Source organism: Amblyomma americanum, chromosome 7, assembly GCF_052857255.1.
Source record: "Amblyomma americanum isolate KBUSLIRL-KWMA chromosome 7, ASM5285725v1, whole genome shotgun sequence".
Taxonomy (NCBI): domain Eukaryota; kingdom Metazoa; phylum Arthropoda; class Arachnida; order Ixodida; family Ixodidae; genus Amblyomma; species Amblyomma americanum.
In genome coordinates this window covers 60,799,784-60,823,337 of record NC_135503.1, presented here as the reverse complement: position 1 = coordinate 60,823,337, position 23,554 = coordinate 60,799,784, and the positions used below count along the sequence as shown (strand labels likewise).

Genomic DNA, 23,554 nt, shown 5'->3' with positions numbered 1-23,554 from the left:
CCTGTCCTTGAGTGCCATTACTGCGTAGGCAGTATGAGTATCATTGCATGAAAATGTCGGCGTGCGTCTCTGCGTGGCCGCCTAGTGAAGCCTGCGGTGCTTGCAGCGAGCCCAGAACCGCCCCCCGACGACAGGCGAGAGGGGAAAACCCGCATTGGCGGAGAGCTGGGCGCAGCAACGCCCCCAAGCGAGCGGCGAGTGCGGAGAGAGGGAAGGTGGCGCCGAAAGCCAGCCAGCATTAGCAGATTACGTCAGCGAGCGCGCGTCATCGGCTGATCCAATACGGGGCACAAAGTAAGGCGAAATGTGTATCATACGACAAAAATAAAAGCTTAGAAACTCATTAGCGAGCCGTAAGAGCCAGGAGATGTAAAGTGAAATTAATTGGCGCTAATTTCACGCAATAAGATGCGGCAGATGAGAAAAGCGTGAAGTGTCAAAATACCACATACAAAAGCATCAAACGGAAAAGCATCATCCTACCGTACAGAAAAAGGGTGCAGAAAATTTTCCGTTGTCGCTACAGATATTCCTGCAGTATTTTGGGACCTGACAAAAAAATTCGCACAGTAACAACAGAATTTCCTGTCGTAACGACAGCACCACTTTTGCCGTAACAACAGACAACCTCGCAATACTACAGAAAAATTTGTCATAACGACAGGACGACACATTTTTTTTCGCATTTTGGGACCGTTTCTGACGTATTTTTCTTCAGGGTAAAAATGCAGTTCATTGCACCAGACTGTCTGAGCGTCTGTTAATTTTTCTTTTCTGCAAAAGGTTTAGAATGCGCTGCCGTAAACTTTCTGTTGGCCAAAGTAATAATCACATGTACTGCGAAAAAGCTCCACGTGAAAGCCTCTATGTCGGCGCCTCAGCAGGGCCGCTAATATTGGTAGAAATGTGAAGGAGCAGTGATGATCAGCGCACTCTAATATTTTCGAAGCGGGCAACTGGGTGTCTTTCGGCCGCCATTTAAAGGTACGTGCTACGCACATAAACTTGTGAAAGAGGAACGAGGTAGATTCGACCTTCGGGGTACGCGGCGCGCGCTTGGGCACCAAATCCTGCGTTTCCTGGGATGTTGCATTGTCCTGGTAAAGGCGGAAATACAGTTTCATGATGAAGATCTCTTGATTTCGAGTACAGCTTTTTCGTCTGATATAAAACTGAACAACTGCTGTCGTTGTGTCTGATCCTCGTCCAAATTAACAGCGACATCTGTGAACCTTTAGAACAAACCCTATCAAATGTTCTGGATAATCCATACAAGGACAAAAGCTTCCATTATATGGTGTGCAGTTCTAGCGCTGTTGACGACACACTTACCATGCGGGATAACTGTGATGTCCGTTGCGTCTTCAGAAGTAGTGTGTGAAAAATAAATATAAGAACTCTCATTATGACATGAGTGAGGAGGTCAGCCATTTGATGTATACCTCTTTTCATGAATCCGATGGCACTCGCAGCACGCCACTTGTCACATTAACTGATATTTCTGGATCTTATTATTTTAGCATAATAATGTAGCGATGCAATCGTCCTCTGCCATCATTGTTCATACTCATGAAGGCAGTATGAGACAGAAAATTTCGCACATTTGGGGTGCACTGTGCATTAAGCGTTAAGGGCGTGGGTGCATTCGAAACGACAGATTATAGCGAGGGACCAGTTGATTTTTCAACCGTCAAAATTTGGAAGCACAATAGGTCGCTTAAACTGTGGGCATGGCGAAATTTTTTTCTCAGCCTAGCAACAGCTTGACGTACGAACTATATGAACGCATCTTCACGGCCATCACTACTTCTAATTTTGCTTTGAGAGCTGAACAGGTGACGAACCATTACTGTAACCGCATTTTTCGGCTTTTAACGCACACTTTGCATAAGTTTTCATAAGTTCATCTTGTTGAATCAGCCTATGTTTATTGCGGTCATGATGAATATATCAGCGGGACTAGGAAGTGATGTTTACTGAGGTTTAGTAAAGCAGACGAGCGATAGGTGTTCCATCACACGTCACTCCACCACAAACATAATTGAGCTAACTTTAGCAATACCGAAGATAATCACCATCATCCTCAGCCAGACGACGCCCACGGCTGGATTAATACCTCTCCCATATCTCTTCAATTAATCCTGTCCTGCGCCATTTGCGGCGACCGTATACCTCCGCAAGCTGTTTAATCTCATCTACCCACCTAACTTTCTGCCACCCACTGCTGCGCTTGCCTTGTCTTAGAATCCCCTCCGTTACCCTTAGTGACCATCGGTTATCTTGCCTTCACATTACATGCCCTGCCCAAGCCCATTTCTTCTACTTGATTTCGACTAGGAAGTCATTGACTCGTGTCTTATCCCTGACACACTCTGCCCTCTTTCTGTCTCTTTATGTTTCCCATATCATTTTCTTTTCCAAGATGGCTGCGTTGTCCTTAATTTAAGATGAACCCTTTTCGTAAGCCTCCACGTTTCTGCTCCGCAGGTGAGAACTGGTAAGAAATAGATGTTATATATTTTTCTCATGGGGGAGATTGGTAAACTTGAATTGATTATCTTAGAGAACCTGCCAAATGTGCTCCTCCTCATTCTTATTCGTCTAGCCATTTCACTCTCATGAACCGGATCCGCGGTCACTACGTGCTCTAAGTAATGTATTTCCTAACCACTTCTAGCTCCTCGCTACCAATCGTAAACTGCTGTTCACTTCCGAGACAGTTGAACATTGCTTTGCTTCTCTACATATTAATTTTTAGGTTAACCATTCCGATATACCTGTCTAAATTATTGATTATGCTTTGCAGTTCATCCCTTCAGTGACTTCGCAAGGCAACGCCGTCAGCGAATCGCAGATTACTTAGCTATTCTCCTTTAACTCTTATAGCCAGCTGTTCCCAATCCGGGGGCCTCTGAACATCTCCTGTAAACAGGATTTAAACAGGATGTAAACATCTCCTGCATTAGGATTTCATTGTTGACTTTTATGGTGGCTGTGCCGCCGTTATAGATATCCAGTATGTTTACATACGGCTAATCTATGCCCTTATTCCGTAATGCCTGCATGACTGCTGATGTTTCGACTAAGTCAAATGCTCTGCCTTAATGAATGAAGGCTATGTAGAGGAGTTGGTTATATTCTGGGATGCTTCTTCGTCTATCCATTGATTGATAGTGTGAACATGGTCAATTGTCAAGTAGCCTTTCAGAAAGCCTGTTTGATAACTTGGTTGACTGAGGTCTATGGTTGTCCTCAACCGCCCTCCGGTTAAGCTTTATTACGCCCTGCCCATACCTTCCTCCTTCTACGGTAACCACCCTACGGTTGGCGACTCCTCCGCTCTTGCCTCATCCTCCTCCTTCCGCGGTAAGCACTTTCGGAGCTCCCCCTGGCAACCACCCTTCGGTTTAGCCTTCCTGCGCTTTTGCCATGCCCTCCCTCTTCTGCGATAAATCTCTAAATCTGTAAACAGCACGGGAAAGAAATGCAGTTATAAATTATTTAGCGGTCGTAGGAGAACACCAGGTGGTAATCCATGTATAATAATGCCTTACGCATCATTGCAAGCAAGAAAACACGCACCCAAAAGTTAGGTGTCTATACTCCTTCAAGTATTTTGGTCTCTTGCTTGTCCGCGTGATTCCGCGTAACAGCAGAGTAAATGCTCAGTCACTGCATGGTAAATCCATGGTAGTCACAGCAGCAACCAATCCGTGAACTACCAAACAGATTTACTAGTTAAACAGTTACCCTTTTAGCGACAGCTCACGGGGCTTAGTTCAGCGGTGCTTAACCTATCGTATTTTCTAGTTATGGTGGTGTTTGTCCTGTAGCAAAAGACAAATTTATTGCGGAGAAAATTTGATGAAAAAATTTTCCCGCCAGTCGATTAAAAATTGGGACGTCCGTAGCGAAAATGGCCCACTGATAGGGTTTTGGAAGTATATGGCGAGTTAGCTAGCGCTCTGGAATTCCCGCACAAAAATTTGTCTCTCCGCATGCTGTTTGCTTGCGGAAACGGTCGGAATGGAGTTTATTTCATTTTTTGACCGTTCTATATTATAAAGAGCTTCGTTTCCAGCGAAAGCAACTCCTTGATTATTAGAACACGGCAATAAAACCATACAGACCAAGTTAACTTTGCCATCGGTGCCCGTTTAACGGTATCACTTGGCGGGAGAGAGTTGCCTGTCCGTAAAAAAGAGAGAGATGATACAGACATGGTGATTACGTATGCAGCAGTAAAAATGGAGGGCATCTAGCGACCAAATTTTGTTCCGTTGAGCGTCAAGAGCGTCGTATGCTTGCTACGGCCGTTTATGTTGTGACTACTAAAAGTCTGTTGACTCGTTTCTTTCAGTTCTGAGTGAATATGTCATTCTGGTCTTCCGCACGAGTTTTCAGTTCATTTCCGGCAACCGCAGTACTCTTGTGGATTCTCAAAAAGTTTATCTACCGATATTTCGGTACAGAGCGTCGATGCCAGACAAAAGCCGAAGGGGCCACGAAGGCCTTTGACAACTAATTCTGAGGCGTCGATTACATCTGCCCCGTGTGTCTTCGTCTGGGTTTCTTTCATTTAGCGCATGGAAGTAAGATCGACTTGCCATTCTAAGCTGGAAGAGGCGCTTCCTACTGCCAGCCTCACTATATTACGGTTGAACACTGCAGCAGTAGCGGAATTCCGCTTTGCAATGGTGTGACCATGGAGTGGATATTTTTCTTGCGCTGCTGGCACCACCTTCTCTTCGGGAATTGATGGCACATGGTCAATGCACTTACCTAATAATGTAAGAAATGTTTCTTCCCGGCACCCGTTGCCAGGCGTACCGGTTCCATGTTGAGACGTACGACGTGCCTTACCAGGAGTAGATGTCATGCAGCTATTGCAGAGTGCAGCGTTAGAGAAACTCATTCAATGGAAACGTAGGGAACTGCGAGCAACGCGATGTATTAAACACAAAGCCTCCCTGGTGTTACCACGTAAGCGGACGAAGTCTTGTATAGCAACTCCGCTAACCAGGGCGAACATCGCAGCGTTTAGTAGTCCTCGGTATCGACCTCGTCATCCACGCAGAGGTCGCTGTCGTGAAGCGGAACCATGACGCCGCATGTGTCGTGAAACTGCTCAAGGCAGTAGGCTGGCACTTGATTTTCGACGGCCTTCGAAACCCAGAGTGTGCACTCTGCGAGGAAGAAAACGTGTGCGCTGCTTGAATTGAATCCTGTTGGCACAAACGAACGTAAAAACACAATGCATATACACAATGCATACTGTAAAAAATACAACACGCAATACGTATAGACAAGAACAGATTGGAGTAAGGACAAGCAGAATGATACGAAGAGCACCGCACGGAAGACTACACAAGCCACTCTGTCCCAACTCTTTTCCGTCCGTGCCAGCATGTATATCCATATACATTGTAAGATACGGCACCAGCTAGCGAACAGGATGTAGTCCTGGAAAACTAGAAATAAAAACTTCGTTTCGTTCATCGTTGGATCGAAGTGCGTGGTTTGCTATTTCAATCTACACCATTAGAAAGGTCGTTGGTGCTACTTATACAGAACAAGGCATTGCAGAGGCGCAAGAAATGATAATGTATTGTTAATTTGGTTGCTGATACGTAGTAGAAAGGCGTTCGCTTGCATTTAAAGGTGATTACTTGATCTGAAATTTATTTGGCGGCTAAAGCTCCCAAATGCATCTAGCAGTATCCATAAATTAACCTTTAAATTGTCGCCTCATCTCTGAGGTTTTGGTCCTTTTTTGCCTTGCTCTTTACGCCTCTGTCTTGTCTTGACGCAAAGCCATCCAAATGCAAAGCGGAGCACAGCAGGCGGCAGCCTGTGAGGACTGCAACGTCGTATATCTGAAAGGAAACATTACGCGTGAGTTTCATAAGTAACTCCTAATTTAGTGATTGGTGGCAGTAATAGTTAAAAAAAACGCTTCTTGCTAAATTTTTGTGATTCGAACGCGGAAGCAGCTGTTGGCGTCTATGGTATCTGTTTTTATGAAGCATAGTACTGGTATATCGTTAAGGCGGTTTGACGCAGCGGATCATTCCGTGTTTTCTTTATTACGTCAGGCGCCACCGTTTTATCTGTCCTTCGTTCCTGTTTAAGTGGCTGGTATATTTTTGAACGGTCTCAATTCGCGGTAGGAAAGAATGCTATTTTCGACATGTTACCTCGGGCATACGGTGGGCGCAGCTGGCAAATGACAGGGTTAATTGGAGAGGCCTTTGCCCTGCAGTAGGCGTAGTCAGGCTGATTATGATGATGATAATGTTACTTCGACAGTCGCGTGTTTTTGGGCGAAGCTAGTTGTGGCCCCTGTATGCGTGAATTACCGCATTCTGACGACAGATGCCCTACTTTGCCTGAGAACAGAGTGTTTATATGAGCTCGAAAGGAAAAAAATTACGTACAGGTGTCGCCATCACCGGTCGATTTCACAAGTAAACTGCTGTGCGTGAATACAGTTTTTCTTCACGCGAATCTCAGAGTCAAGCTCACATTGCCATGCAGTAGAAATGACGGTCACAGAGTCTTTTTAAGTGTAGACGTCACGAGTTTTGGATCAAGTGGTGAGACATAGTTAAATGTAATTTCCTGAGTAATAAATTTGTCTTTTGCAGCCGGGAAAAAATCAGCATACCAACAAAGGGCCATAAAATAGATTTTTACGAAGAAAAAAAAAGATTGCTAGATCTTTCCACGGTGTCCTTTTAAACAAGAGAAAGTCTGCTATCACTGAACAAAACTCACGGTGTGTAAAGTGCGGCACTTCTGTAATGGCGCAGTCCTTGTAGTCGCTCCAGCGGAAGTAGGTAACTTCGACTTTGTTTGAGTCTGCGAAAAAGGGTAGATGTAGAAAATGCCATCACCGTGTCAGTAATTTAACTTATTATGCCATGCAAATCTATTCTATAGTAGGATACAACTTAAAAAGAAACAGCAGTTGTTAACACTGGGCCACGGTCTTCGGCGTACTGTATTACTCCGCTAGCCAGTCACAAAAGTAAACAAATTCATCATTTTAATGTCTGTATTTAATGATCAAGCCAGGTAAGAAAATTCTAGATCTTATAACATTTTTCTCGTGATTAGCTTATCGTTCAGGTGACAAGCGAAGTTTTAACAGCGGACTACTTTTTTGTCGTGGAAGAATTCTGTTCGCCGGTCCTGAATGTGGGCGGAGCTTCACTGCAGACTTAAGTTGTATCAGACTATAAGAGATTTTATTTTTAATGACACCGATCGCAAGCAAAGCAAAACTTGTCTCTCTCCAGGCTGTTAGGCAGAACATAAATTATGCAGAGACCATTTTATTCCGCCAGTCAGCATGCAAGCTTCTATAGTCAGTTGCGGCGAATGCCCCTCATTTGAAGTGTTTATCCTTTGTCATCAGCCTCTTTTCAACTTTCCTGCTTAACCCTTTCGTATCCATTCACCGAAAGACGAAAAAGTGGTCCGAAGTGGGTTCGTTGTTCGGGCGTTGTCTGCAGTGGAGGAGTTAAGGGGGAAGTTGAAAACAGGATGAGGACAAGATCTGTGTCTTGGACGACGCCATTGGCTGGATAGCCTCCGCTGAGAGGCATTCGCCGCTGTATTCTCGACTTTTGACTGACTATAGGTAGAATAGTAATAAACTTTATTTGGCTGCAGATTAAAACTCATGTTTTTCCTGTGGTATGTTCGCGCCCACATTCATGGTACTAATCCCAATCAACCGACGTAGCTGCTGTCAGCTCGCGTCATAATAACTGACCCCCAGACAGCATGCCAAAACTGCATGCAGGAGAGCCTGAACCTACACATGGCGCCCTTACTAAATGCCACGCTTACCAAACCAACACACATCATGTCCCGCATTGCCGTGGTCCATGGACTCGGTTCTCACTCCAGTAACAAGCGCTCTCAAGCTCCAGATTGAGCTCGTTCCAATCAGGCTCCTCAGGCAGAGCAGCCCAGCACCACACCGACAACACACACACACACCGACACATTTCAGAGAACACTTTTGATTTCACCATTACCTAAAAAACTCAGAATGTTGCCATCTGTTTTCGCCACTAAAAAGCCCCACAAGACACGAGACCACCCCCTGCAAATGCATCAGATGGGCAGTTTCTCCGCACCAACACTCAAACAGCGCATGTACACAATCAGATGTACACCCGACTGTCCTCACTGCGGTGAACACTCAAAGCTTGAACACCCAATGGGTATTGTCTACGCAGCAGGAGCAATTCATGTTTAAGCGGGCCCACACCCACGACACGGGAGGATTGGCTGACCGGCGGGAATTCGAAGGTCCCTAGAAATGCGGGCGCTCAAGGCAACCTGCACCCGTGGAAACCGGGACGGAGGACTCCTTACAGTAGCGGTTGGTTGTGTCTTGTCTCGCCTGTCGCGGGCACTAGAGAATGGCGCCTTAAATTTGACCTTTCCTTCTTGTGATACCATAAAGATGCTTTACAGTCGTTTTTTTATAAGCACTTTGATTTCTTAGGAAAAATTCCTTAGAGATACGCCGTGCCTCTCAAATTTTCCTCTTGTAGACAAGGTCATGACTACTTTTCGTACAGTGTCCAAAATCCTTTGTTTTGTTGAAAGACCCTTCTTCCTCTGCTTGGAAGAACATGCGAACGCACCATCGTTTAATCACAAGATAAATAAATTGTTAAGCATAAAAATATTAATGGTTTTTGTTAGCATAAAATACACGCAGTCGGTCATGTCGAAACTCAGCTCCCAACGCGTTCATGAGTTGCAGTTCTTTTTCGTCGCTCTTTTTTTAAAAAGCTGCAGCCACTTGCTGGCGGGCCGGAAAGAAAAATGGCTGCATGCGAATTACTCTGAATGCCGGGAATAAATGAAGACAATCACCTCGGCCCACAGTGAAGTTCGTAGCGTCTGGAGTAGCGCCGGCGGTGTGGTGGAAACCTACGTGTTTCCTGGGAAATAAGGAAAGCAGTGAGTTACGGACACTTATAGCTGTTGTGTTTCTTTAAACACTGTGATAATCAGGACAAAAAGCCGAGTTTGAGCAACGGCTGACCAAAGGGTGCTTCTATCAAGCGTTACAATACCTTGCGATGCAATAAGGTGATACAATAACCCTTGTGATACAACAAGCTGATAAAATATCGTATAACCTGAAGCTATTACAAGAAAGGAATTACGCTTGACGCTCCTCTGTTAGTGTTTCGAATGAATACCTATTTTAGACAGGATCAGTCTGTAGGATCACCATTTCATATTCCAGGCTTGTTTGGCTGTCTTCGAGTGTGCTGCCGTCTGGGGGCACGAACTCGTACTAAACGCCACCTCCAAGAGTAGCCGTGGTCCAATGAATATTGCAAAAATTTGAGAAGAGGTTCACTGATTGAGAGCGGTGAGATAAGAGTAGGCACCTGCTCTTAGATTTTGGTTCCTGTTAAGCAATTCGTCTAGAAAAAAGTCCACTGGCGTCCGTTGTTGCATTTCTCATCCCAAATGAACATGTCAAGCACGAATAATAATTGATTGCATGCATCATCAGTACCTTTTGCCGTCGCCATCATTCAGCGACCAGACATAAGTGACCGTCTTCGCCACAGGGTCGAAGTCTTTGCGTTTCGTAGTCAAGCATTCGAAGATGGTGTCGTTGTCCACGTCGGAGATGCCAACGCCATATGGAAAGTTGGCAAAGATCTGAAACAGATATGCACAAAAAAGATGATTAATGTACTGCATAAATAAACTGATCTCTCCATAAGTGCATTCAATATGATTCGTGAGTCTCGTGACATGAAATTTATGAAAGTATACATTGCGGCAGACATTTACGCTCAGGTAAAATCACAACTAGGAGGGAAAGAAACACTAAGGCACGAATAAATTTTGAGTAGTATAGGTGCCACATGTGCTTCCATACATGACATTTTTGTTTGAAATCTTCTTCTGAAGTTCCACCAATTCACTTCAAACTTCAAACGTGTTCGAGGTCCTGCAAGCCGAACAGGGAATGATGGTAAAAAGCTATATTTTTTGGCGGATTATGAAAACTTATCAGGACACCCAGGAGACATACTCAGTAAAGATTTTCTTTATCGGCCCAATTTTTGCTCCCGCCAATGGCCTCAGCCGATGCGAAAGAAAGAATAAGAAAAAAAAGATATTCTTGAATACGCGCCTTCCGGTTTCCCGGTACTTAATGCGAGAACTGAGTTACGTTCCGGGATTTCCCTGGGGCGCAAGAAATAAAGCTAGAAAGTTTTCCTTGACTCTGTGAATAAAGTTTTATCGCTTGTTAAAGCACACCTAATAATAATATTAGCTGTGATACCAGCGCGAGGAGGTTTAAATGACCTAGCAGTCGTTGCATACCTCGAAGGCGTTTGGAATGTCGCGGGGTAGAACATTGGGCCCTTTGCACGCAGCGGGGGTGACGATTAGCAATGCCGATAACCCGGCCAAGACCACTGCTAGCGAACGGCTCATTCTGTCTTCTGGATCTGTCTACAAGCCTGGCGCCGGGCTATTTAATACGCTGCACGCATTGGTGGCGCTAAATTTATACTAGAACTAATATTGTATACGTAGCTGTCGTTTGATTGATAGCAGCTGGAAGGGAATGGCCTCTTCACTCACGCTCAGCTGGGTCCTGGCTGATTATGTCAAGTGATGGTTGCTTCCACTGTGGTCTGTGCGCTCTACAGTGCTATTCTGGCCACGTGCTAGCCACACAGGCCCGAAACCTGCATGATGTCTCCGGCTTTAAACGTGGCCGATCAAGTGACGGTTGTTTTGATTTCTGTGTTGTGCAGTCTGTCCTATGGATGACACAGGGGCCAGGCCTACATCGAGCACCTCTTTTCAGTGATGAAATAAGCTTGCTACGCGTACAAGCCATGACAATCTCATTAAAAACTTTCACTACGTTGGAGCATCAGTTTGCCGACTCACGGCGAGAAGTAACAGAGACGACAAAGATATATCACAGTACCTGAACGGCCAATACACTAAGTGTCTAAAAAATTGTTTAATTCGATACACGTGGAAAAATGACGGCTGAAATGTAGGACCCATAGCTTCCTATCTGCCTGAGCTCATGATTCGTAGACCGCAATAATTCAGCAATGCCAAAATATATCACAAAAGTTTGGGTGGAAAAAACTGGTTGTGGTTTAGCTCTGGTTAACACTAGCTGAATTGCGAAAGTTTCGTTTCCTCGGCACGCCGTCTACGCAGCGTCTCATTCCGACGCTCTCGACAACTCAAACCGGTCTCTTCCGCAGTAAAGAGTCACTCCGGGACGACGGGGCACGACTTCTTCTAGCCGCATCTTCGTTACGACGCTTCTCGAGTCGTGTGGCGCGTTCTTATGAAGTCTCTTGAGCGCGTTGTCTCTTCCTCGCTTCGTTCTTTCATTGTTGCCTCTCTTTCGCGCTCTACATAACGACTAGAATCCACTGAGGCAAAGCGCACATGGATATATATATATATATATATATATATATATATATATATATATATATATATATATATATATATATATATATATATATATATATATATATACACACACACACACACCTACATTGCATTCAGTAGGGGTTCCAATGCGCCAGTTTTCAAGTGTAAGAAGTACAGCATTACGACAAACGCGACTGTTCGTTTTAAAGGTTTATTGTGCCAACAGTTTCGGGAATGGTATTCCTTTCGTCAGGGCAGGCTTGTAAGCCTGCCCTGACGAAGGGATAATGATTCCCGAAACTGTTGGCACAATAAACCTTTAAATCAAACAGTCGTGTTTTTTGTCGTAATACTGTACTTACACATACATACATACATACATACATACATACATACATACATACATACATACATACATACATACATACATACATACATACATACATACGTACATACATACATACATACATACATACACACACATACATACATACATACATACATACATACACACACACATACATACATACATACATACATACATACATACATACATACACATACATACATACATACATACATACATACATACATACATACATACATACATACATACATACATACATACATACATACATACATACATACATACATACATACGTGTGTGTGTGTGCGCGCGTGAAAGCAGCCGGGGTTGCTCACTCACCCTCATTTCTCAAACTGCGAAAATGTATCGAAAAACGGATCAGGTATGAAGCTCACGTAACAACACTAACACGACATTCAGAGGAGGGAAACGTACCCAAGGGCTTGCGGTTGCAACTAACCCCAGCGATTACCACTCTTAATGCTGACGAGGCGGCCGAGTGGAAAGGTATTCTACAAGATAGTTCACTATGCCTTGTAGACCTAAATATACGGCATAGTCAACGAAAAGCTATGGAATTGGAGCATATTGAACAATGCACTCGTCTCGAACCGGATCTAACGGCGACAGAAATAACGAAGCTAAAGAAATTCGAGGAACTAAAAACCAGAGAAACAAGCATTTAGAAGCTTAGGAAACTCCGGCGGGATGGTGTGGCACCAGCGCCCCGTTCGATAACCCCGTCTCCTATTAGAAATGCGCTAGCCCCTGAGAAAAAACTGTGCGCCTACTACTGGTCAGCCTTCCATTAGAGCTGACAACGCGATGAACGTGTCGGGCCTACCTCTCACTTCTTCGGAACGTGCGTTACTCTCTAAAGGTCTAACCTTCTGCCCCACGACGGGAAAATTCAATGAATTTCAATTATATCAGGATCTAGATAAGTTCGCAAGGAACTTACGTCTGCGTGAGTATTTTGAAAACCACGAGTTGAACCGGGAAATCAACATACCAGGGACATCCGACAAGTCATGGACTCCAAACGAACACAGGGATAGACATTTGGATATGTACATCACTGCCATTCAAAAGGATATCCTATAATCGTATTCAAAATCAAAACCAAGAGCGGTCCACAACAACCTCTCGTCCGAAAAACGCCAGGCCCTTAACTCTTTAAGTCGGTGGTCCGACATCATCATCAAACCTGTGGATAAAGATGGCGCTATCGTTCTTATGGACAAGACCGAATACTTAAAAGAAGGTTTCTGACAGATGGAAAATAAACCATTTTACTCTGAACTCACCAGCGACCCCACAGGAAACTCCGAAGTCAAAATTAACTGTGAGATAAAATCTCTCGTCCAAAAACAAAAGATATCCCAGGACATGTTTAAAGCAATGAAGCCGGTCAAACCAATCCCCGGGCGGTTCTACCTCCTCCCGAAAATTCACAAACTCAACAGTCCCGGTCGTCCCATTGTCTCAAGTAATGGCACACTCACCGAAAAAATTTCTGGTTTTCTCGACTTTCTATTCAAGGACATTATACCAACTATCCCCGCCTATGTTCAAGACACTAATCACTTCCTCAGAGTGGTGTCTAACATTGAAATTCCCGATAAGAATGGACGTGACATCTTTATATACAATTATGCCCCACTCAGACGGCATACGCGCGGCGGTGGAAGCATACCTGCGGACGGACCCATCCAGTTCAACTCTCGCAACTATTCTGGGTTAAGCACTCAATTACAACCACTTTGAATTTTAGAGAAGACACTTTCTTCAGGTGAACGGCACGGCCTACGGTTGCCTACGCCAAAATATTCATGGTGGCACTCGAAACAATTTCTGGACACTCAGCCTTCGAAGCCACTCCTTTACAAACGCTTTCTGGAGGATATCTTTCTCACCTTGCCTCACGACGAAGCTAGCCTATTAACATTTATAGGAAACTACAACAAATTTCACCAATCGATATCGTTCACACACAGCATCTCCAAAACATCTATAAACTTCTTGGACGTAACAATACAGAAAAAAGGAAACGTACTTAAGACAACGCTCTACAGAAAGCCCACCGCCAGCCCGCAGTATCTACATTTTAAGAGCAGCCACCCCCACCACTGCAAGACGAGCATACTTTACTCGCAGGCGCATAGGTACCGACGAATATGCTCTGAGCTCGATGACTTTGACCGCCATGCTGAAAAACTAAAGACAAATCTTTTACTGAAAGAATATCCCGCTTCCATCGTGCAAGACGCTATACTGAAAGCTCGTGGTCTAGACAGAAATAAAATACTGAGTTCCCAAAACTTCCAGCAAGGTGAAAGGCGAACCAACCTCGTTCTCACACATTCATCAAACATACCACGCGTGAACAACATCCTCTCACAACACTTTAGTATTATCCAGCAAAGCAGTCAGTCACCTGTCCCGCATTTTTAAGCAGCCACCAAGAGTGGTATACCGGCTCAGCAGGAACCTCAAGGATAGTTTAGTTAAATCCAGAACATCGCCCAATGCTAACTCGAACCCCGGGTGTCAACCCTGCCGAAAACCACGCTGCAAGGCTTGCTGTCACATGCTGAGAACAAACATTGCAAAAGGTACCTTCTCTGGCTTTACTTTCTCAATCAAAGAAACTCTAAATTGCGACAGTGCAAATGTGGTCTACATGCTTCATCACACTGTGTGCGGCATGCAATACATCGGCCCGACAAACTCCGTTCAGGTTGCGATTCAACAACCACAAGGTATATATATATATATATATATATATATATATATATATATATATATATATATATATATATATATATATATATATATATATATATATATATATATATATATATATATATATATATATATATATATATATATATATATATATATATATATATATATATATATATATATATATATATATATAGTCACGCGTGAATGCGGTAGATCACTGATCACAAGAGACAGCGGCGGGCTTCGACGAACGCCTTGACCCCAGCTCCAGTTCTTCTTGTTCCTCTTTTGAGGCGGCGCGTGTTAGCGGAATGCATCGTGTCACTGGCCCCCCGGAAAGAAAGAGCATCGTCTTGATGCGTAACCTGTGTGTTTTAACAAAAAGGTCACTAGGGAAAGCATGATGTGCGCGCGAAAGTCCAGCTCTATACTCTATAGCTCGTAGTAAGGCTTGAGACGAACAACGTGTACCACCTCAGGGTGCAGGGATCGCCGAGGCTTCTGAAAGCCGTCAGGAACGACCTAATAGTTGATGTCTCCAATTGGCCTGATCACTTTTCAGGGTCCAAAATACCGGCAGAGGAGCTTTTCGCTAAGTCCGCGTCGGCGAATGGGAAACCAGACCCAAACACGTTCTCATGATGTGTACTGAGCATCACGGCGTCGGAGGTTATAGTGTTGGGCATTTCGGCATTGTTGGTCGAGAATCCTCACTCTGGCCAGCTGACGAGCCTCTTCAGCGAGGTGCAGGAAGGTGTGAAGATTCGCATTCGGGTGGATGTCGTTCACATGCAGGAACATGGCGTCCAGCATCGTGGTCCAATAACTTTCCCAATAACTTCAAACGATTGTTGTTGGAAACCCTCATGGTGTAAACCACATATTAAAAGTGATACACGCTCTAAAAACAACCTGTACACCTGTGGGACATTGCAGGCTCCAGACACAACATTGAATCAGCAAGAAACAACTGTAGTTCCCTGACGCCGTATTTTGCGGAGACTTTATCCCAGGTTTTTCCTTATTTTTCTTTTTTTGCCTTGAAAATATGGCAGCAGGCGCACGAGACGTCGCGGTTGATGCTAACCGGCAGCATGTCTCACCGGCCATGTATGAAAGGCGCTTCTGATAAGCAGTGAATTAAAAAAAAAGGTATGAATGGTAAAATAAAAACACATGCCTTGGATTGTACAGTACGAAGCTTCGAAATATGCGTCGAAAATTTTTGCCTACGTCAGCGCTATTCCACATGCACGTGGAGGACTGAAGTGAGGGATGAGTTCTGGCCGATGACCGCGCAGGAACGCTGATGCTTTCCCTTTTTATTCACTGATCCATCTGGCCGGCTACAACCTCTAGCGATACGAACAAGGTCTGACAGTGAGAGGAAAAGCGTTTCCCCTTTGTGACGATGCATTGAACCGTTATGTTTGCCATGTTAGGTCTAATGAACTCCACAACAACACAAACAACAGTGAGATCACATCCACTGCAGGGCAACAGCCTCTGGAAGTCATCACAAATAAGCGATGCCCTCGGACAGCAATGATCACCCTCTCTCAGAGCACATACTCTGCTTACTATGCATACAACTGAACAAATGACGTCCACGCTTAGTTGAGTTAGTTGTTGGAACAAAACAGAACAAACCGAGAGAAAAATAAAGAAACGGCCGATGCAAGCGGACGACATGAGTGAAATGAGACTTCTAGAATGAGAAATGCATGGAATGAGACTGCTATCTTGACTGATTCTGATGTCACTGTCAGCCAAGTTACTTTGTACATATGTAAATGAAGCTCGGCCCGTTCAACTTACTGTACTCCCTTGGGGGATTGGGTGCTGTCACAACCGTCTGCTACATTTACGTCACTGTCAGTTAAGTTACCTTTCTGCAACCGGAACGAGACACACGCACACCACGTTTCTCGCTTTGCGCATGAAATTTTATTCGAGCCACGTGCTGAAGTGAGCTGAAGAATATCTTTATCATTATTTTATAAGGAAGGTTACTGAAATTTAAACCTGAAAAGCAATTGAAGCGTTGTGCCCCAGAGATGTGCTAAGCAAGGTTCTTTCGAGTCCTCTATCTAAAAAACGCAAAATTGATCCGAGCACTATAAAAAGGAGCTTGCACAAATACTTCCGCCTTTGCGTAGCCTGAATATTTTCTGGAATATTTGTTGTGTGCACATATTCAATCACACTCCTCTATTCATCGATGATCGGTTCTGGCCCTATCATTGTTCTTTTATGCCTGGCCGGGCACTGCTCCTTTGAGGGATACCAGTGCTTGGAAATAGAGTGACCTGATCTTATAATCTAAAAATCCTTACACCGAAAATTAAACATAGTCACCCCAGATGACTAAACGCGGCCTATTCTTGAACTGTACCAGTCGAAAAGGCAAGAAATATTTAAAAAGCTGATAAATATTAATTGTTTTTGAATTCTGACGCCTAAAAGAACCTTCCACCTGTATGTAAGTTGTAGTGCGTGTTCTGCCATATGGTTGACAGTAGTAAGGTGTTACACTGAAGATTCAGTACGCCATCACTACCAGCCGGTCGCAATTGCACCTTGCCTTCTCGGTGGCGTCCGAGCGGACTTTCAATCTTTCCCAACACAGCGTCTTCTTTTGTAATATAGTTGCACACTGCCTGTACACGCTGCTAACGAGAAACGAATGACAAAAATCATGCTCTGCATACATTGTGTTCAAAGATGATGTTTTTATTCTTCCCTGAGATCTTGCTGCCACTATTCTCATTGGTAAACGACATCAGGGGACCCAGCGCGAATGAACAGACGTAAGATGTGTTTTCTGTACTGATTAAGCATGTTGCTTGAAGACTGCATAGTTTTCTGAGGAACGTCTGATACAATATATAGGTACAGATGTCGTGTTTAGGCCTTCCAAAGAGAGTATGGGGCTCAAAGCTTCCCTCGGATCTTCCTGGCTGCAGCGACAGCAACCAATTATACTACGTATCACACACTATAGTTTGTTGAAATCTCGTAATGATTCCGCCGTGCAGATTTCTTGTTCTTCGTTATTTCAGCGCTCTAGCATTTTGTAAGCGAATAGTTTATGGTTTATGAGGTTTAACGTATAAAGCGACGCAGGCTATGAGGCACGCCGTAGTGGAGGGTTCCGGATAATTTCCACCACCTGGGATTCTTTAACGTACACTGACATCGCACAGCACACGGGCCTCTAGCATTTCGCCTTCATCGAAAAGCGACCGCCACGGCCGAGATCGAACCCGTGCATTTCATGCCTGCGGCCGAGCACCATAACTGCTGAGGCACCGCGGCAGCTATATAAGAACATTGTAAACCCACTAAGGACGTAGATCAGATTCATTATCAGTCGTCAGCCCAGTACATCCTCAGCAGGGAAATTGGCATCCTCCACTTATCTGCAGTTAAAACTGGCCTACGTCCGCTGCGGCCACCCTCTGTTAATATCATCGACCCACCTGACTCTTGTCTGCAGCTACGTTTGACTTCTCCTGAAATATACACAGTTACCGGAAATTAATAATTGCGTAATTACTCATTGGCATCCACCAAAGCGCAGGCATATGGCTACAAAGGAAAGCTATACAGCTTTCTCAGAAACTTCGCAGTTAAAGAAAAATTCGTCCTGGTCCGGGGTTCGAACCCGGGACCACCGCTTCCCCGGAGCAGTCGCTCTACCAACTGAGCTAACCCGGACGGCAAGCTTATGGCAGAGCGAGAGTGAATTGATCAATAAATCGAAGTGAGAACCGCGTAGGCGAAATGTTTAGGGGAATCCCCCAAGGCGGAGCAGATTTGTAATAAGGGAGTAATTTTTCATTGGCATCCACCCAACCTAACCTAACTTAACCTAACCTAACCCAAACGCAGCCATACGGCTACAAAGGAAAGCTATCCTTTGTAGCTTTCCTTTGTAGCCCTATGGCTGCGTTTGGGTGGATGCCAAAGAGTACTGCTGCTTTGGCCTCCGTGGAATGCCAGGAATGGTTAGTGCATGTCAGTCAGCTTTTGCGCGGAACCAACAACCTCAAGCTTTGAACTTAGCTGAAGCTGAACCCCAGTGTTAAAGAATTATCTGTACCCGAAGGTATATGCGAGTGATGTGTGCCGCGTGTGCCAGCTGGAGAGGGCCACCCTGACGCACATCCTATGGAATTGCACCAAGTTCCCCGACGAGGCTTCGACAAGTACAACGATTCCGATGCGACTTGCGGCTGCGGCGGAATGCTCTTACATCGAGATCCAAACCTGGGCCGTCCAGCAGGTCTCGGCGGCTCTTGAAAGACAAAGGCCGAGCGAAACCGACGGAACGTTTCCCGTCAGGGCGACCGACCGCGGGAGTAATACCCCTGTCACACGGGCATTTCGAGGGCCCTCGAACCGATCGTCTATCGACTCAAAGGCGATCGAGCGCTGCCACACGGGCAGTTTCAATGGCGATCGAGTCAATAGCCTATCGAGTCAACGGAGTAGCGCAGAACTCCATCGAGATTTCGAGGGCCTTCGAGCGCTGCCCAAGGTTGCTAGCGTTACTTCGAGCGGCGCCAAGCGCACTTTCGTACACGACACATTCACGGTGCAAAAGCATGAACAAACATTATTCGCATAAAATATAATGCAAGCAGCCTGTAAAATTATTTTAAAATTATATTAGACTGGTTTTAAGTGCATTAAGCGCATTAATTTTCTGTTACAGTCTTTGCGTTGCTTGCGTACTTAACGTTGACAACATGGCGGCACCCTGCCCGCCCGCTTCACAGCGATAACAGCTTCGTCGCTAATCCCTCAAAGCAATATCGTGTGCTAAGCTGTTGTATTCGCCTTCGATTTGCCCATTCTTACCTTCGCATAATGTTTCAAGAGGCAAATAGCTTTTGTTTTTCAGATATCATGGCGATTTCCCCGGTCTTAAGCCTGACGAAGCAGCGCTCCGACGCAGTTGGACTGGTTTGGTTTTGGCTCGTCTTGTATTAGAGTGGCTACAGCAGTCTATGCATATGTCCGTCGCGTACGTGCAATTAAAAGGGTGTTGAACGACTTTCGCGAATGCGTGTATTTCAGCATCTAGTATACATTTATCAAATGTTTTTGTTATTTTTGCAAAATCCAAAGTAACGATTGTGGCGCCACACATCCGTGGCGTAAGACACGAGAACCATTTCAATGGCCATTGAGATTTGCCGTGTAGCAGCGGCGAGTTCGATGGCGATTGAGAATCTCGAAGACCCTCGACTCGAGGGTGATTGAAACTGGCCGTGTGACAGGGGTATAACACGCGCTGGAGTTGAGTAGAGACCACCCGCTGAGAAGGCGTCAGGGCCCGCGTCACGGCGCCATTTAGTCATGGTGTCGTTCTGCAGGCGACTTAACAAAGTTGTTTCCCCCTCCTCCTCCTCTTCGACTGAGTTTACTTTATCCGCAAGTTCTCCGGGATTTGATTGCCATTCTTGGATCTCGATGACGATTTGCTCGTTCCCTTGCAAAGCCCCGTCCCAAATTTTTTGCAGGTGTTCTGTGCTAGCTACTGTTGGAAGTGTTATGCTGCAGTCTGGAAACTTTCCCATGGAACAGCCAGGAGGTGGCACAACTGACTATACAGTTCAAGAAGGTTTCAAGAGTTACACGAATAAAAGCGACATTGATCGACACCGACATCATCAAAACCAGCATTTTAGTTTCATCATTACAATTTTCGAGGCAATATTTCAACCATTCTGCTAATTAATCGTAGTGCTGTCAGCATTGTCTTACCTTAAAAGCCACATTTTGCATGAGGCATTTCGTTCGTTCGCCATTAGGAGAGGAGTCCGCGATTTGCTTGTTGTCTACAAGCTGAGAAACTTTCTACAAACTGAGCCGTTTTCTGCAAACTGAGCAGCATTTGACCAAACCTGAGCAGTTATAAACGCTCTTTATGTTTTTGTTAATTTCTTCTTGGTAATTTATAAAACTTTACTTGCGTACACTCGCATGAGATCTTCATTTGGGAATGCGGCATTTAGTTTGCGCCTTCGTAACACCAGTCACCAGGTTAGGCATTTTTGTGTTTCGAAAATATGTTCGCCCAACTTCATGCCATATTATAAATCTCGCCCTTAGAGGTATTTTTCTTTCTTCCAATAAAATGTTCCGCAGGTTATTAGGAATTATCATTAAATTGACCACATCCTGGTTAGGTCCGCGCCTGACGGGCATGGGGACATGTGTTTTGATGAAAATTTATTATTTTAGGCCTTCGTAATACCCGTCATCCACTTAAATTTCGTGGTGTTTCGAAAATATCTTCGCCCAACTGTACACCAGATTATAAATCACGCCCTTAGAGGTATCTTTATTTCTGCCAATAAAATGTTCCGTAGGTTATTAATAATTATCATTAAGATGACAACTTCCTGGTTTGGACCGCGGCTAACGGGGATGAGAATGCGTGTTTAGATCAGAGTTTATTATTATTTCAATTCCTGCATAACGGCTATTTTAAATTTCTACCTAATCTTTGAAACGCCTTATTTTTTTTTAATTCGAGAAGTGTGCCATGGGGTATAAGTTGAGATACGTCATATGTATTTTCTATATTCAACGCTTTTAATTACTTTTGTACAGGCAGTACATTCCTTTACACTTCACGCGAGGAAATGCTTCAGATATTCTTAGTGTCACGGTGGGCTCAGGTACGTCATTCACTGTAACATGTTGACTTCTTGTGTTGCACAAGCTTTTGACGCTTTCCAAAGTTGCAGGCTGTTGCTTTCGTTGAAAAGGCAGCTGCCGCTGCAGACTGCTTTTCAGAGTCTCATTTAACAGAGGGTATTTTATAATAACCACACAGCGGGATACTGTCTCGCAAACTCCGGGAGACCGCCGTAATGCGCAAAGAGCGTAAAATAAAGGTGCAGTCATCCGCTGTGCTCAACTCGAAATAATAATAATAATAATAATAATAATAATAATAATAATAATAATAATAATAATAATAATAATAATAATAATAATAATAATAATTGGTCTTTAGGGAAAGGAAATGGCGCAGTATCTGTCTCATATATCGTTGGACACCCGAACCGCGCCGTAAGGGAAGGGATAAAGGAGGGAGTGAAAGAAGAAAGGAAGAGGAGGTGCCGTAGTGGAGGGCTCCGGAATAATTTCGACCACCTGGGGATCTTTAACGTGCACTGACATCGCACAGCACACGCGTGCCTTAGCGTCTTTCCTCCATAGGCGATTCCGAAAGGAAGGCATGGTCACGGGCACCATTAATAATTGGTTTTTGGGGAAAGGAAATGGCGCAGTATCTGTCTCGTATATCGTTGGACACCTGAACTGCGCTGTAAGGGAAGGGATAAAGGAGGGAAGGAAAGAAGAAAGGAAGAGAGAGGTGCCGTAGTGGAGGGCTCCGGAATAAGCACACGGGCGCCTTAGCGTTTTAAGGCGGTCACACGGGCACCATTCGAGGCTTTGTGTTTACAAAATTAGCTTGTTCCGCCGCAAGCTTATACTTCATGTGATCAGCCCAGACGGGTCGAAATATATTTTACGCCTTTTGTAAAAAAAAGTATCCTTCCAATTTTGGTTTCTTACAACCCACATCTAAAAATGGCCTACTTTGTCAACAAACAAAATAATCTGCAAATAATGGCTTTACTGTAATGCGTCGTCAGAAATCGCAGATTCTTGGGAGAATAACATTTTTTTATTTCTTTACGTTGCAGACACCAGCGATCCTCAAGTGGCTCGCTTCCCTTACAGTGACTACGAGACATGTGGCGTCATGGAAGACGGCTGCTCTGGATATCGTAAGTTGCGGTGTGGTTTTGCTTTCAAGAGAACCTGAGTGTAACATTCGACCAAGCACCGTCTGCTCAGGTCTGGTTTAGCCGTCTTTAGAGAGACAGACAACGGATTTTTTTTTTCGAGATTGGAAGGTTTAGTGCTAGAGCAGTAGAAGGAACCTTAAGTGAAACGATTACCTCAGAAATTTTCCCAGAAAAATGACAAAAAACTCGAACACACATGAGCAGCAAAACGGGCTACAGCGGGAAACGATGAAGCGTGCTGCTATCCATTTGTGTCGGGAGTCACCGAAACGCGTTGCTGGATGTTCAGAAAGGACAGAGTACATACTGCATACGTGTCAACAAATAAGCTCCGAGCCGAACTTGGCAGTGATAAAGTCTCCCGCCACATGTCAAGTTCCCTGGCGTGGTTTATCGAATTCCATGCAACAACTGCCCTTCCGTCTATATTGGAGGAACTGGGAACTTCCAGCGATATATAAAAGAACATGAAGGCGACGATAAGAAAAACCGCGCATCGAAGAATACGATTGCGGAGCATGTGCAGATCGGCGGTCATGAGGCATTTCGTTCGTTCGCCATTAGGAGGGGAGTCCGCGATTTGCTTGTTGTCTACAAGCTGAGCAACTTTCTACAAACTGAGCAGCATTTGACCAAACCTGAGCAGTTATAAACGCTCTTTATGTTTTTGTTAATTTCTTCTTGGTAATTTATAAACCTTTACTTGCGTACACTCGCATGTGATCTTCATTTGGGAATGCGGCATTTAGTTTGCGCCTTCGTAACACCAGTCACCCAGTTAGGCATTTTTGTGTTTCGAAAATATCTTCGCCCAACTGCATGCCAGATTATAAATCTCGCCCTTAGAGGTATTTTTCTTTCTTCCAATAAAATCTTCCGCAGGTTATTAGGAATTATCATTAAACTGACCACATCCTGGTTAGGTCCGCGCCTGACGGGCATGGGGACATGTGTTTTGATGAAAATTTATTATTTTAGGCCTTTGTAATACCCGTCATCCACTTAAATTTCGTGGCGTTTCGAAAATATCTTCGCCCAACTGCACACCAGATTATAAATCACGCCCTTAGAGGTATCTTTATTTCTGCCAATAAAATGTTCCGTAGGTTATTAATATTTATCATTAAGA

The 23,554-nt window shown here is 44.5% G+C and overlaps 1 protein-coding gene and 1 non-coding gene across 2 annotated transcripts in view; both read right to left on the bottom strand.

Annotated features, from left to right (window-relative positions):
* Positions 1-9,570: 9,570 nt before the first annotated feature.
* Positions 9,571-23,554, bottom strand: part of LOC144099206 (sodium-coupled monocarboxylate transporter 1-like) — a 125,528-nt gene continuing 111,544 nt past the window's right edge. The window contains exon 18 of the mRNA XM_077632350.1: positions 9,571-9,708. The gene's annotated coding sequence lies outside the window, so the exon portion shown is untranslated. The remainder of the gene's footprint in view (positions 9,709-23,554) is intronic.
* On the bottom strand, positions 18,234-18,307 carry TRNAP-GGG (transfer RNA proline (anticodon GGG)). The gene has a single exon. It is a non-coding gene; the product is annotated as a tRNA-Pro (tRNA).